This window comes from Bos taurus, chromosome 23 (genome assembly GCF_002263795.3).
Source record: "Bos taurus isolate L1 Dominette 01449 registration number 42190680 breed Hereford chromosome 23, ARS-UCD2.0, whole genome shotgun sequence".
NCBI lineage: Eukaryota > Metazoa > Chordata > Mammalia > Artiodactyla > Bovidae > Bos > Bos taurus.
The window spans coordinates 20,145,189-20,160,946 of NC_037350.1; positions in this window are offsets into that span (position 1 = coordinate 20,145,189).

The following is a 15,758-nucleotide window of genomic DNA, read 5'->3' on the forward strand; positions in this document are numbered from 1 at the left end:
GATCTCTAGTCTTTCCCATTCTGTTGTTTTCCTCTATTTCTTTGCATTGATTGCTGAGGAAGGCTTTCTTATCTCTCCTGGCTATTCTTTGGAACTCTGCACTCAGATGCTTATATCTTTCCTTTTTTCCTTTGCTTTTTGCTTCTCTTTTCACAGCTATTTGTAAGGCCTCCTCAGACAGCCATTTTGCTTTTTTGCATTTCTTTTCCATGGGAATGGTCTTGATCCGTGTCTCCTGTACAATGTCACGAAACTTATTCCATAGTTCCTCAGGCACTCTATCAAATCTAGTCCCTTAAATCTATTTCTCACTTCCACTGTATAATCATAAGGGATTTGATTTAGGTCCTACCTGAATGGTATATTGGTTTTCCCTACTTTCTTCAATTTAAGTCTGAATTTGGCAATAAGGAGTTCATGATCTCAGCCACAGTCAGCTCCTGGTCTTGTTTTTGCTGACTGTATAGAGCTTCTCCATCTTTGGCTGCAAAGAATATAATCAATTTGATTTCAGTGCTGACCATCTTCTGATGTCCATGTGTAGAGTCTTCTCTTGTGTTGTTGGAAGAGGGTGTTTGCTATGACCAGTGCTTTCTCTTGGCAAAACTCTTAGTCTTTGCCCTGCTTCATTCCATATTCCAAGGCCAAATTTGCCTGTTACTCCAGGTGTTTCTTGACTTCCTACTTTTGCATTCCAGTCCTCTATAATGAAAAGGACATCTTTTTTGGGTGTTAATTCTAAAAGGTCTTGTAGGTCTTCATAGAACCATTCAACTTCAGCTTCTTCACCTTTACTGGTTGGGGCATAGGCTTGGATTACCATGATATTGAATGGTTTGCCTTGGAAACGAACAGAGTATACCTCACTTAATTCCTCTTCTTCTTTCCACATTGCTCCAGCTGTGCTGGCCTCCCTGTGAGCCACCATGTTCCATCCCAGAGTCTTGGCACTGGCTGTTCCCTCTGCCTGGATGCTCTTAGCTCAGATATCCTCCTGTCTCACTCCTCACCTCATTCCTACCTTGCTCCAAACACTGTTTTCTTAGTGAGGGCTTCCCGGACCACCATATGTCACATTTTAGCCCTCCCAACCCCCTTCTCTGATGAATTTTTTCCATATCATATATCACTTCTAAAACACTGTGCATGTGTGCCAAGTCACATCAGTCATGTCCCACTCTTCTCGACCCCATGGACTGTATCCCACCAGGCTCCTCCATGGGGATTCTCCAGGCAAGAATACTGGAGTAGGTTTCTATGCCCTCCTCCAGGGGATCTTCCCAACCCAGGGATCAAACCCAGGTCTCTTATTTCTTCTGCATTGGCAAGTGGGTTCTTTACCATTAGCATCACCTGGGAAGCCCTACAATAACCTATAATGTACTTATTTATTAATATTTTACTGGTTGTCTCCACCTTCCAATCCTCCACTACTGTGGGAGCTCCCTGAAGGCAGAGACATCTATTTGTTTCATTAAAGAAGTGTATTTGAAAGTTTAACATGCAAGCAAAGTTAAGAAAGCCACAATATTAGTATATACCCAGCAGAAGGGTATACGAAAGTCCACGAAGCCTCCACTTGCAAAATATACTTCCACATTTTGACAGAGGAGCCTTTTTTTTTCCTTTTAATTCACAACCAGATGTTGGTAACCCTTTTGACCCAATGTGGCCCAGGGTCCGCTCTCTTTTGGTATTTACTATAGTGAGGCCAGGAAAATTCCCTTCTGGCACTGACTTGTCCTTACACAAGGAAGGAACCGACAAATAATTGGGCAGTTTTATAGTATACAAATGGGCTCATTCTTATCTTTTGTGTGTATATCTTGGCAGAGTCTCTGCTAATTGGACTTGTTCATATTTGTGCTCAGCTGCGACTTTTAGGTTTTATTTGCACTTGCTGTTACTGGACCCATTCCACTAATGGACAGATTTATTACGCATTCTTGGTGCATATCTTTCAGAGACTTACTTTGCTGTAGGAGCTTTCCTGTAGAAGCTTGGCTGTAGAGCTGTCCATCTTTTGGACCAATTGGATACAGTTGACAGCCATATTCTACCCACCTTATGTCTCCAGTGATGGCACCAACTTTGGCTAGAAATCCAAAGTACCCTCCAAGCGAAGCCCTGTTTTGGATCACTGCCAAGACTACCTTTCCTGCCTTTTCTTGAAAGAGAGAGAGACAGCATAGAGTGGAAATGGAGGCAGATTCAGGACACAGCTCCATAGAGGTGCCATCAACAGCCTTCTCTTGAACTTTGTTGACCTTCTCTCTTGACCTTTTCTTATGGAGGGTTTACCAGCGATGGCCTGGAACCATGTCTGGCCCTCAGATTCCACCTTTAGCTCTTAGAGGTGACATACCACATAGCAAAAAGTGCTCACTGATGCCCATGACATGACATATATCACCCACATGCTCCAGTCATGATGCGGATGATGTCAGACTTATGGACTGACCACACTTGTCATTGACTCCTCCTCCCCCTGCCATGTGAGTCTCATGGAGAAAAGCTGAGTACTGGGGGACATGGGTATGCCCTTTTGTCTTGGTCTGGGAAGGAAGCGATTTTGAAGGAAGTTGCATTTGGTCTCAAGCGTGCAAATTCCTTTGCTCATGAACACTGGGCGGTCATTCCTCCTATAATTTCTGCTCTTCTATTGTGTGTCTGGGGTGCAGAAACCTGTGTCAGCAGTTTTCACGTACCTGCAGCAGCAGTGAGGGCACCTGCTAACATTTAGCAGACCATAGTTTGGGGCTGCAAGTCTCCGTTCCCCTAAGATGCCTCCCATGAAGACACCAGGGCTCTTTACTGTTTTCAGGGCCTCGGCACTTCCTTTGACACCAAAACAGAGGTTCCCCCGTTTTTGCCTTTGACTGGAGAAATAACTACCTCCAAATTTATCAAGTTGATGAGTGAACAGCCATGATGCCAAAACCACCAGACAAATATGGACTGAAGAATCATCCATGATAGGAGAGAAATCAGAATCAAAGAATTTTAGAGCCAAGGCGACCTAGTGATCATTCTTCCCAGGGACCATGCTAGAGGGAATTAAGAGGCTTCACCAAGGTCATAGAACCCATTAGTGTCAGAGACAGATTTAGAATCGAGATCTTCCATCTTCCCAGATGGGACTCTTAACATTGTGCCCTGGAGCCTGCCCCGATCCTCTCCAGATACTCAGATACATTTTCTTTTCACCTAAATCGTGACAATTCTCCAGGTACAGGTAAGGGATTGATCCCTAAGCCTAATGCCCAAAATAAAGTGATGATTTCTGAGTAGATAGAGACAGTGTTAACCTTGTGTTAATCTTTTAGTCTTTTCTTTATGATGCTTGGTCCACAATTTAACTAGTACTAGAAATGAAGCTCTAAATAAATCACCCCAATTTTTTCAGTGCCTATATTCTTTCAAGAAAGAATGTTAAATGGTTCTTTCTATCATATTAGGATACAGCTGAATTGGAAGTGTAGTGAAGGGCACCACGGTGGTCTGAAAAAAGATGGTGCCAGGTGACATTAGCAGTATAGACTATCACCTCCGCGGGAGGATTTGAAAAGCAACAGAAAAACCTATGTCTTCTGCCCCTAATTCCTAAACTTATACTTTCAGAGACAAATTGCTTTAAGCAAAGGAACAACCTCTGCTCTGACTCAAATGCCTTTGAAAGGTGGACATGTCCATTTCCAATGAGCTGCATATAAGCTTGAAATAGTTTAAGTCTTCAATGAGGTTTTAATATGGAAATGGCCTGGTGGCTCAGCTGGTAAAGAACCCGCCTGCAATGCGGGAGACCTGGGTTTGATCCCTGGGCTGGGAAGATCCCCTGAAGGGAAAGGCTACCCACTCCAGTATTCTGGCCTGGAGAATTCCATGGACTATATAGTCCATGAAGTCACCAAGAGTTGGACTCAACTGAGCGATTTTCATTCACAGAGATAGCAAGAGGGCAATGGGATAAGGGAGGAGGGATAAGCTAGGAGACTGGGATTGACATATGCGTACTGCTATATATTAAATAGATAACTAATAGGAACCTACTGCACAGCACAGGGAACTTTGAACTTTACTCAATACTCCATAATAATCTACATGGAAAAAGAGTCTTAAAAAGAGAGGATATACATACAACTGATTCCCTTTGCAGTATACCCGAAATAAGCCCAACACTGTAAATCAACTATACCTTAATAAAAAAATTTTTTTAAAGAGAGTAGTGGGGTTAGAGAGAAGTGGAGAACCATGTAATCAGAGAGCAGTTCTTAACTGTGCCTGAGGGCTGACAAACAGCTTATGCATTAAAATCATCCCTCTGTCTGGTGTAAGAGGATGACTCAGCCCTGCTCTTCCCAAAGACCTGCCTCTTTCGTCTCTTGGCTCTGAAGCCCATTTCCTCTTTCATCCTCAGCACTGATCAGTCCCAGAAGCACACAAACATGCTCTAGAATCTCTCTTGAAAAGCCTTGCTTTGACATATCTTTCCTCACTGACTGCAATATTTTTATGCTCCTTTCACAGCAACTCTTGACCAAAGAGTTGAAAACATCAGCGTTTCTCTCCACTTCCTCATGTCTCTTCTCTGACCTCTATGTCAGTCAAATCCATCTTCCTTCCCTAGTGCTGCGCTAGTGGCTCTCATGACAGTCACCATCATTTCCACGTCTCCACGGCCAGTGGTGCATTTGCTGTTTTTATTGTCCTTGATCCAGCATGTCACAGAGTTGGCTGTTCCCTCCTCCTTGAAACCCCATTTTGTTCAGGCTTCTGCAGCATCCAGTCTTCAGATCGTCCTCCTACCCAAGGGTCTCTTCTCCTTCTCCATCCCCTTGGTGGCCTTTCTTCCTCTATTTACCCTCTAAATTTAGCCTGGTCCCTGGTCCCAGCATTCTTTTCCACCTATGTTTTCTTACAGGGTAGCCTCACCTGGCTCTACACTTGAAAAAACATTCATAGGTGAGGGAAAAATAAAGATATATCTAGGTGGTCCAGTGTTTAAGACTTGCCCTTCCAATGCAGGGGGTGCGGGTTCAATCCCTGGTCAGGGAGCTTAGGTCCCACATGCCTCATGGCAAAAAACCAAAATATAAAATAGAAGCAGTATTGTAACAAGTTCACTAAATACTTTTTAAATGGTTCATGTAAAAAAAAAATCTTAAAAAAAGATATCTCTAGACATAGACTAAAAAAGCTTGTATCTCCCTGGCCCTGGCTGAAAGGACCAGGTTAAATGAACTATGCATCAGACATACAGTGCAATGCTGTGCAGGTACTACTTGGAATAAAGTGTACACTGTCTGGGCTTCCTTTGTGGCTCAGTTGGCAAAGAACCCACCTGCAATGCAGGAACCTGGGTTTGATCCCTGGGTTGGGAAGATCTCCTGGAGAAGGAAATAGCAACCCACTCCAGCATTCTTGCCTGGAAAATTCCACGGACAAGGAACCTGGCAGGCTGCAGTCCACGGGGTCACAATGAGTTGGACACGAATGAACAACTAAACCACCACCACACTGGCCACAAAAAAAAAAAAAAAATCACAGAACTGTATTTTTTGTTTACTTATCTCTGGGGGTGAGATAAGGATTAAAGCAAGGAATACACACACACAAAAAATGAAAGGACTATTAAAATAAGATTCAAAATCAGAGTATGTGCCCCGGACCCTTTTGGCTATCTGGTGAAGTCTATGATTCCTTCTCAGAATAATGCTTTTAAATGCATAAAACAAATACATAGTATTACAAGGCAAAATAATAACACTGAAAATAGTTATCAAAATATTAAAATAATGTGACTCAGTAATATATTTGCTTCTTTCTTAATCTATTGAATTAAAAGTTTTAATGAGACGGGTTTAATAACTATCACACACTTTATGAAGAGATGGGAATAAACTAGATTTTTGAAGGTCTGCAACATAGTAACGATATCTCTTGGTGACAGAGTCATATGTACTGTTAATATGGCTATGGGTTGTCACTTAGGTTCCTAATTAAAGGAAATCCTATATAGTAATTAGGTGTTAATAAAAAATAAAGATTTTTTTCTCTTTCAATTTTGTGGACACCACCCCTGAATTTCATTCAAGTGGTACCCATGAAACAATGTATTTAAGAAAGAAAATTGAATTCTTGAGAACTGATCCTTTAAAATCTGCATTTTAACTATTAGATTTTTAGAAAATTGTTAGTTAAAAATGATTAATTTGAAGGTGGGCTTATAAAAGAAAATATGTACCAAAATAATAAGTAACTGTGACAAGGAAAATAGTATGTATTCAATGAATACTTTTCTGATCACTAAATGAATCAAGGGGAGATTTTATTTTATGGGTTCATCCCTTTCCAAGGACTAGGATTATACACTGTCAGGAGAATCCAGAATTTTCAAGGGCGTAGACACGGAGTGGTTTTGACTTCTAATACACTGAACCCACCAAGCTCCCCCACTTATTTATAAGGCTACAGGAGTCCCCCTATGTGGACCGGGGTACACGGGGAGCAGGGGACAGTTGGTGGTGGGCAGGAGACAGTCCACCATCTTAGCCAAAGAGAGAAAATAACTTTTAAGGTAGAGTTAGAAATCCTCAGCACATAGGAGACACTCAATAAATTTCCCAAGACCTACAATACAAGGGTAACATCACTAGGTCAGCATCACCTTCTGGTCAACCAGCGAAGGCCATCCCTGTGGTAAGCTGGCCGCCCCCCAGGGACACCTCTTGCCTTCCATCTGAGTCCCTGCTCCAAGGTTGCTTCACATCTGACAGTCGGGTCTCTCCACCTCCACTTCCCTCAGTTCTTCGGAGCCATGATATATTCTTTTTAAAATGCTCTTTCAAGAATACATATTATGTCAGGCACAATGACAACATTTGTTTCTGAAAGAAATCGGAAAAGGTTGGGCTGATGCCTGTGTCTGTGAACAACAATGGCTCTCAAATCCAGCCCCAAGAAGGGGCCTAAAATAAGCTCCAGGAGGAGAAGCATAAAATGGGGGGAAGAGTGATGAAGATGGAAAATGAAGCACAAATGGTCATCCATCAACGTTTCTGAAGTTCAGCTCCTTGGGGAGCAGGAAGAATGTGCTTTTAAAAGCCCAGAGATGTGGAGCGCAGGCTCATGACTGAGCCTTGGGGAAACAAGCTAGTCTATCATTAGCGCGATTAGTCCATCATCAGACCGCGAACACCACTTGTTATTTTACCGGAAGTGAATCGCTTCTGAAGAAAATGGAAGGGCACATACCAGATATTATGCATATTACTCAATAAACTAGCTCCTGTTCAAAGCAACTTACTTGTTTTAATATTGGGAAAAGCATTAGTTTTTTGAGTGCTCTATCCAGAGGTTGAGGGAATTCTCTGACTCCTGAAATCTAAGTCATGCATAAGCCATCTCTTTGGAAACTCCTCTGTTCCATTTCATGCCATGATGGCAAACTCTGAGAGTCTGTCTGACCTATCAGTGTGCTTGGTGATCAGGTTGGCAAACCCAAAGTTTAGTTGTCCTGGGTTCTAGCCTGTACTTTTTGAGTGTTTCAGGGACAGATGGAGTTAAGAGATGGTGTTTATGGTGGCTGCTATGGCCCTTGGCAATGATCCAGCATGGAGCAAGGGGTTGCTGCACTGCATGGAGGTTGTCCAGCCCCCTCCAACTCCACGACCTAGGTCAGAACAATGAGTCCAAGTTTCCAAGTTCAAGACCTTTCCTAACTACATCACCCTCTATAATTCAAAGCCAGCCTCTTGGGATCACTGAACTATTTTTAGAGTTGATGCATAGTACACAAAACACAGCTACCTTTGAACAATTATATGATTACTCCAGGACCCACCCCTTCCGTTTGCCTTGTCTGACCTGGAACTTTAACTGGGGGAAAACCACATATATTTTTAGTGTTTTCTTGAATTCCTCAAGTGTTGTTCCCTTTTCCTTCTTATTTATGGCCAGAAGGATCTGGTCTTTGTGTTTTATCCAGTGGGAGTTTCACATACATAACTTCTCCTGGGGTTCTTTATTCTCACTAAGGGCTTCCTTGGTAGCTCAGCTGTTCTGCCTGCAATGCAGGAGACCCCGGTTTGATTCCTGAGTCAGGAAGATCCCCTGGAGATGGGATAGAGTACCCACTCCAGTATTCTTGCCTGAAGAATCACCATGGACAGAGAAGCCTGGCAGGCTACATACAGTCCATGGGATTGCAAAGAGTTGGACATGACTGAGTGACTAAGGGAACTCTTATCAGTGACCTCCGGCCCTTGGGTTGGTGACCTCCATCAGTAATTCTCCCATATTGTCCCTTCCTAAGTGCCAGAATCACCTTATACATCAAATGCCTGTCTAGGGATATTTATGTGTACTAAGAGCAATATTTAAGTATCTTTTTATGATTGACATAAAATTTCCCAAGAATTATGTAATACAAAGAAAATACATGTGTGTATTCCCTAAACCCATGAATACACACGGACACACAGGTACAGACATGCATATGTACACCTTTATCACACACACATACACACACTCCTCTGCATTGTAAATTCTGATCGAATAAGGCAGCAACCAGCACTCATAATTCTGGACCATGGAAGCCTCTAGTATATTTGACATCTGGACCAGATCTTTTATTAACTTTTCCCTCTTTTATATGAGAACATTATTTTCAGTAATAATCCTTATTTTCTTGGTTAATTCTTTAGATTTAGAACAACTAAAAAAGAAAAAAAATTTCACTGAAATATTAATTCTCAGTAAAACATTTCGGTATGAGCTAACACCTGTATTTATCAAACAAAATGAGTACACTATGCAAGTAGTACTCTCCTTCGCTGTTTTAAATTTTAAACACAAATAAAAATTCTGTGAAGTCCCACAGAATGACAGAATTGAAGTAACAGTTGTCCAGTTTATTTGTGTATACAATTACCATGCTAATTTGGCTTATTTGTAGGCTGCTGTTCAAATGTAGGGGCAGATTGCACATGGCAGTACACAGGGCAGTGTACTGTACAAATGCAGGGAGACAGAAACACTTGCGGGTGGGGGGGCGCTTCTCTGGTGGCTCAGATGATAAAGAATCTGCTTGCAATGCAGGAGATGCAAAGGTCCTCTGGAGAAGGAAATGGCAACCCACTCCAGTATTCTTGTCTGGGAAATCCCATGGACAGGGGAGCCTGGTGGTCTACCGTCCACGGGGTCACAAGGAGTTGGACATGACTGAGTGACTAACACACACACAGACACACCTGGAGCAACCTCGGACAGTTACAAACCATCGGGAACTTATTCTTGGAACCAGCGTGTGTAGCGAGGTCCCTGTGTGCCAGGAGCCAGCATATGACAGTTTTCTGAATTAACTTCTATGCAGAACACAAGCTTCATCAAAAGATAAGTAATACAAATATGGTAGCTAGGAGCTTAGATTCATTCTATTACTGAAACTTGCCTGTGATAACAGTAATTATATAGAACTTAGACCAACAAAAGATTTGTTTAGGAAGAGCATTTTGTCAGACGTTGTTTGGAATTGCCACTGAACAGTGATCATTTTTGCTTTTTAAAGGCATTTAGTTTGTTTCATTATTGATCTTAAATTCTCCCCAGACATGTACCACCTTATTGCCTGAAACCCAGAGGAACCTCTCCCCGCCACCCACCTTTGTGCCCTGGATTCCAGAGCGTCTTGTAAACTTGTCTCGCAACTACAGGAGACTGGTGTTAGAGGGTCACCTATCCTGTCTTTATTAACCTCTTCTGTTTTAGCCTGGAGTGGTGCTATTAGAAATACAGACCCAAAGGGCTGGAGGAAGGACTTGGCACCAGCAAACAGAAGTGGAGGAGACCCTCTGGCAAAGGAAGACCACTTGAGTCCCCAGACTCTAAGGCAATGCCCATCTTCTCCCAGGGAAGCTCATCTTCCAGGAGTCCCCGACCTGCTTCTCACCTCGGCTCCATCTGGAAACATCTCCCTGACCCTGAGGAAGGAAGAATGGCACAGTCTCTTTCTCAGTACTCTTCTAAGCATCCCCAGGCCACCTGGAGAAAAAAAAGTGTGTGTGTGGCACTGACCCGGAAGTCAGAAGGGTAACCAGTTTCGCTCCACTTAACTCTGAAGGAAGGAAGCAGGAAGCTCTGCATGGGAATGGGGTGGAGTCTCCTCTGGGACGGGCTGTCCTGTTCTTCTCCCTGCCCCTCTGCCTGATCAAGGATCCAGTGCAGAAAACAGAGCCTCTGCCTCAGGTCCCACGCCTCTCTCAGGAGCAGAGACAGGAAACAATCCTTACAGCTACTGCTGTTTACACCATGCCAGACGGTGGGTCAGCGCCCAGCCAAGTCTCATGTTTCTGGGAGGGGTGAATGATTTTCATCCCCATTTTACTGCCAGTCTGGAATGCTTGGTCTCAGAGCCTCTGACTCTGTGAGAATGGAAGAACCAGAGCAGCCCATGTCCAAAAGCCTTTCTGTCCTGTCTGGGGGTAGTTAGCTGGGTGGTGAGGCCCTCCTGTGCCCCTAGCATCTGTAGACACTGGAGCGTGAACCTTGAGACCCCTGCGGTTGTGCTGCTGGATGTATAGCATTGGGACCCATGGGGTACTGTGAATCACGCCTGTCTGCTCACAGAGAAAGACTTAGAAGTGGGCAAAGCGGGCTTCTGGATAACTTACTAGTATAATGTGTATAATCAGATGCCAGGCCTCTTCTTCCAAGCCATGCATCATTCATTCCTTCACCACATGTTGTTAAATACCTGCACACCAGACACTAACGGAGACCCTAGAGATAAGCGGTAATAAACACAGCTGTCCCCGAAGAGCTTCATTCCAGCTGAAAGAGCATGCTGGCTGGGCTCCCGGTCCATCGCCACCCTTCTCTGCCTGGCTTTGTGCACCAAGGGATCCACCCCACACCCTGTAGCACCTTGTCATCTGGGAGAGCAGGAGATCCCAGCAGGAGATGGTAGGATGGGAGGAAAGCGGAGCCGGGGATCTGCTGCCCTCCCTCCTCACTGGGCTACAGTTTGGCAGTGGCTGCATTGCTCCATCCTCAGCCACAGATTCTGGGGAACCCCCTCTTCCACATCCAGAGGTCTTGCCAGGCTTCTCTGACACCCCACCCCAACTTCTGACCCTTTCCTGCCCTACAGGAGGTGATCAAGAGCTTCCTGGTGCTGCAAGTCCCCTATTGACTAAAAGCCTACACCTTTCCAATGAACCTTTGAGAGTGTGGTTTCTTTTTCTGGTGTGGCCTTGACAGATACAGTAATATTGACAATAAACAAATAAGTTATCTATCAGATGGGCAAACATGCTATGTAGAAACATAAAAGTAATAAAGAGTATGTGTGTGGCATCACACTACTTTTTCTAACATGTTTCCCCAAATCCCCTTTCCAACCCTTGTGCCATCCCTCCCCAGCCTCTCTGATTCAAATCTCTTATTATTGAGTTTTCCACTGGATCCTCAATTTTTTCTTATCTGTATTAATCAAAGCAGGTCGGTCTATCATACTTCCTCGCTTCAAATGTGTATCCCAACTTCCCAAGCGAAATGCACTCCTCCAGTTGCCATCCTAGTTCCAAGGTGATCCTCCATTATCAACAACCAGACATGTTTTCTATGTCATGTAGTTTGTGAGTCAATGTGATTGATAATTAAATTTTGTGTGTTTGGGAAGCCCAGCCACTTTGCTCCCTGCAGAACTAATTCCAACGCTTGTTCTTGAAACTTCTTACTAGAAAGACTATACTCAGCATGTCTTCAAAGCATCTTCCTCTCTTGCTTTGCATTCTGCTGGCCTTAGACCCTACCATCTGTTGACTGGTGCTTGTATATTTTTGTAATTTCTGTTCTATCAGGCATCTAGGTGGCCAGTGACAATGAGCCACTTTGGAGGCTGCCATCAAAAAGGGAAGTGGTGGGATGAGGCCACGGGAGGTGGGTTGCTCTCTGACGGAGTTCAGGACACTGTCCCCCCAGATACAGCATCTTATGGTTTGGAGTTTGAGAGTTTGGGAAAATGGCAGAAGCAGGAAAGTCTCTCTGATCTTCCCTTGCCCTTCCACTCTGAAGCAGATCATAAGACCTTCATGTGAGAGGTGCCCTCTCTCTGCCCCAGGGATGCTGAGAAGAATCTGAGCAAAGAGGACTTGCTAAGCTTTCTCCATTCCCTACACTTCCTCACACTCTGTCCTTCCTTAGCCTTCCTCCACTCGCCACTCTTCACCAGCCCTACCACAGAAGAAGCACTCAGGTTTAACTGTCTCTTTAGGTCTTCATTTCTTCATAAAGGAGTCATCGTCATGGGAAACGTATTAAATAAATGTGTATACTTTCCTCCTGTTCACCTGCCTTTGTCAGTCCAAGTTTCAGACGGAGCCAGTGACTCTAAGAGCTCGAAGAAAGCTTTCTCCTCTCCTTCACCTCAAAGCCAGTGGTGAGACCTTGGGGCCCACTGCTCTTCACACCGTATGAGGGAACATCCTGGTGGGTACCGATCAGCACCTGGACTGGATGATCCTCATGGGGAGAATACTTAATAAGCTCATGAGGTTCAGTGATGGGGACTCTCAAGCCTTCTCACCAGAATCTCAGGGTGGAGTCCAGAATCATTTAAAAAAACTCTCTAGGTGAGTCTTGTGCAAATTACACTCTGTGTAGTACCATCCTAGAGACCACCTGCCATGTTCCACCACAAAGGTCTTCACAGGGGCCCTTATCTTACCCCCTGTGATTCACCTTTTTTTTCAGACATCATCAAAGCAAAAGAGACTCACTGTTTCCTCCTTTAACTAGTGATTCTTTCCTATGGGTAGGAATCATGAATAAACAGGGTCAGCTATATGGCCAAGCTCAAGGCATCTGGATTGAACACCAGCAGGGCTGAATTAAATTAAAAGATGCTTACTCTTGGAAGAAAACTTGTGACCGACCTAGACAGCATATTAAAAAGCAGAGACATTACTTTGCCAACAAAGGTCCATCCAGTCAAAGCTATGGTTTTTCCAATAGTCATGTATGGATGTGAGAGTTGGACTATAGAGCTGAGTGCCAAAGAATTGATGTTTTTGAACTGTGGTGTTGGAGAAGACTCTTGAGAGTCTCTTGGACAGCAAGGAGATCCAACCAGTCCATCCTAAAGGAAATCAGTCCTGAATATTCATTGGGAGGACTGATGCTGAAGCTGAAACTCCAATACTTTGGCCACATGATATGAAGAATTAACTGATTTGAAAAGACCCTCATGCTGGGAAAGATTGAAGGCAGGAGGAGAAGGGGATGACAGAGAATGAGATGGTTGGATGGCATCACCAACTCAGTGGACATGAGTTTGAGTAAACTCAGGGAGTTGGTGAAGGACAGGGAGGCCTGGCGTGCTGCAGTCCATGGGGTCGCAAAGAGTCGGACACAATTGAGCAACTGAACTGAACTGAACTAACTGAACTGAGGGCTGAGCTGGGACTGGAACCCAGGTGGGTTCAAAAGTGTTGGGGGGGGAACATCAGGAAATGTGAAGGCACCCCACTGCATATGAGCTCACAGAGGCACAAAGTAACTAGGCAACCAAATTGGTGTACCTGGGGGTTTCTACTAAAATCCCTATGTGCAAATTAAACAAATGAGGGGAAACAGCGAGTCAATAATTTATTGTTTCTCGGACTCAATGAAAGTAGTTTTCTGTTTATTTCCTTTTCATACAATCATAGTCCACTTCAGTTATTTTTAGTAACTTCCCTTTGAACTCATTGTTTTAAAACTCATAAGTAACTTGCATCAGAGGTTGAATATATTGTGAGGATAAGAAATGGGTGCTGTGCTTACTAGCTCCATCATGTCTGACTCTTTGTGACCCCATGGACTGTAGCCTGCCATGCTCCTCTATCCATGAGGATTCTCCATGCAAGAATACTGGAGTGGGTTGCCATGCCCCCCTCCAGAGGATCTTCCTAACCCAGGGGTCAAACCCAGGTCTCACACATTGCAGGTGGATTCTTTACCATCTGAGCCACCAAAGAAGCCCAAGAATACTGGGTGGGTAGTGTGTCCCTTCTCCAGGGGATCTTCTGGACCCAGGAATCAAACCAGGGTCTCCTGCATTGCAGGCAGATGCTTTACCAGCTGAGCTACAAGGGAAGCCCCCAAGGAATGGGGGAACTCCATTAATTCATTTTCCTAGTAAACAAAGGTCAAAATTTGGAAAATTGCATTGTTGGAAAATCTTAAAGCATACAGTTAGTCCATTTGTTCTTTATGAAATAGAGATAGTTAATGGAGCTGAATCTTCTTTGGACGAATGAAGATTTCCAGATGCTTCCAGATATTGAGAAGAGTGTTTGCATTTCAATACTCCAGAGAGAGGAACTTAAGACACCAGATTGGTAATAAAACCCTTTTTTATGATTTGTAATTATTTCTGTTCCTGGGAGCCTCGTTTTGATTCATTACTCACTGGTATTAAAGATTTTTAATTTGGCCACTAGCTATTTTGCACACGAATATTTTTCTTCAAATCTTTGGTGTGAGAAATTAATTTGTGACCATGACATTTAAAAAAGGTAGTTTGGGTAGGGTTTGGTTTTTAAAAGTAAAGTGTTAGTCGCTCAGTCATGTCCGACTCTTTGTGACTCCACAGACCATAGCCCGCCAGGCTCCTCTGTCCATGGAATTCTCCAGACAAGAATACTGGAGTAGGTTGCCATTCCCTTCTCCAGGGGATCTTCCTGACCCAGGGATCAAATCTGAGTCTCCTGCATTAGCAGGCAGATTCTTTACCATCTGAGTCACCAGGGAAGCCCTCACTTTTCTTGTTCTCATTGCCTTTGGATTTCCCAGCCTCTTCCTGCCTTAGCTGGTTAACCACATACAAAGACACCCATCTCACGTTTCCACATTCACAGCCCCCTTTCCACGGAGACTCAGATTCAAGCTGTTCTAAAAATGGAGAGAAACTTGCTCAAAAGTCGCACGTCTAAAGTCTCCGAGCGGGCATGCCCTCCACCTGAGTGTTTGCTCTGCGCAGCAAGTGACTTCCTGCTTTGCAAACAAACTTCCTGCTTGGCAAACAAACGTTTCAAATTTTGGATTTTTAAAATTCCAAAGAACCCTCCAAGTCACCATATTTTGACCACTTACAGAGCATAAGCGAGGGCTTCTTAGGTGGCTCAGTAGTAAAGAACCTGCCTTCAATGCAGGAGTCACAGGTTTGATCCCTGGAGAGGGAAGATCCCCTGAAGAATGGAACAGCAACCCATTCCAGTATTCTTTGCCTAGAGAATCCAATGGACAGAGGAGCCTGGTGGCCTATGGTCCATGGAGTCACAAAGAGTCAGGCACAACTGAGCACAGCACAGCAGCATAGGGCAAAATGACCCAGAATATCAGGAATACTTGGCTTTGATTTTCTTACACTATGGAAATATTTAAAAGTTAAAGAAGCATTAGAGCAAAGAAGACAAGAGATTTCAATCATTCCTGCTCCCAGGAATTTTCAAATCAGCAGCTTAAGAATCACCTAAGTACTGTTGCCTAAGTTCCTGGCTTCACACCCCGAGATTCCCCTCTGTAAAGTGCTGAAGATTGGCAGCTTTAACACTCCCTAGGTACTTGCTTGAAATGCAAACTCTTTTTTGTGCAGGGTCCTAACCACTGGACTGCCAGGGAATTCCCTAAAAATGGAAATTTTTGAGCCCACTCCAGACCTGCAGAATCTAAAACTCAGGGAGTAGACCCAGATATCAGTGCTTAAACAAATGTTC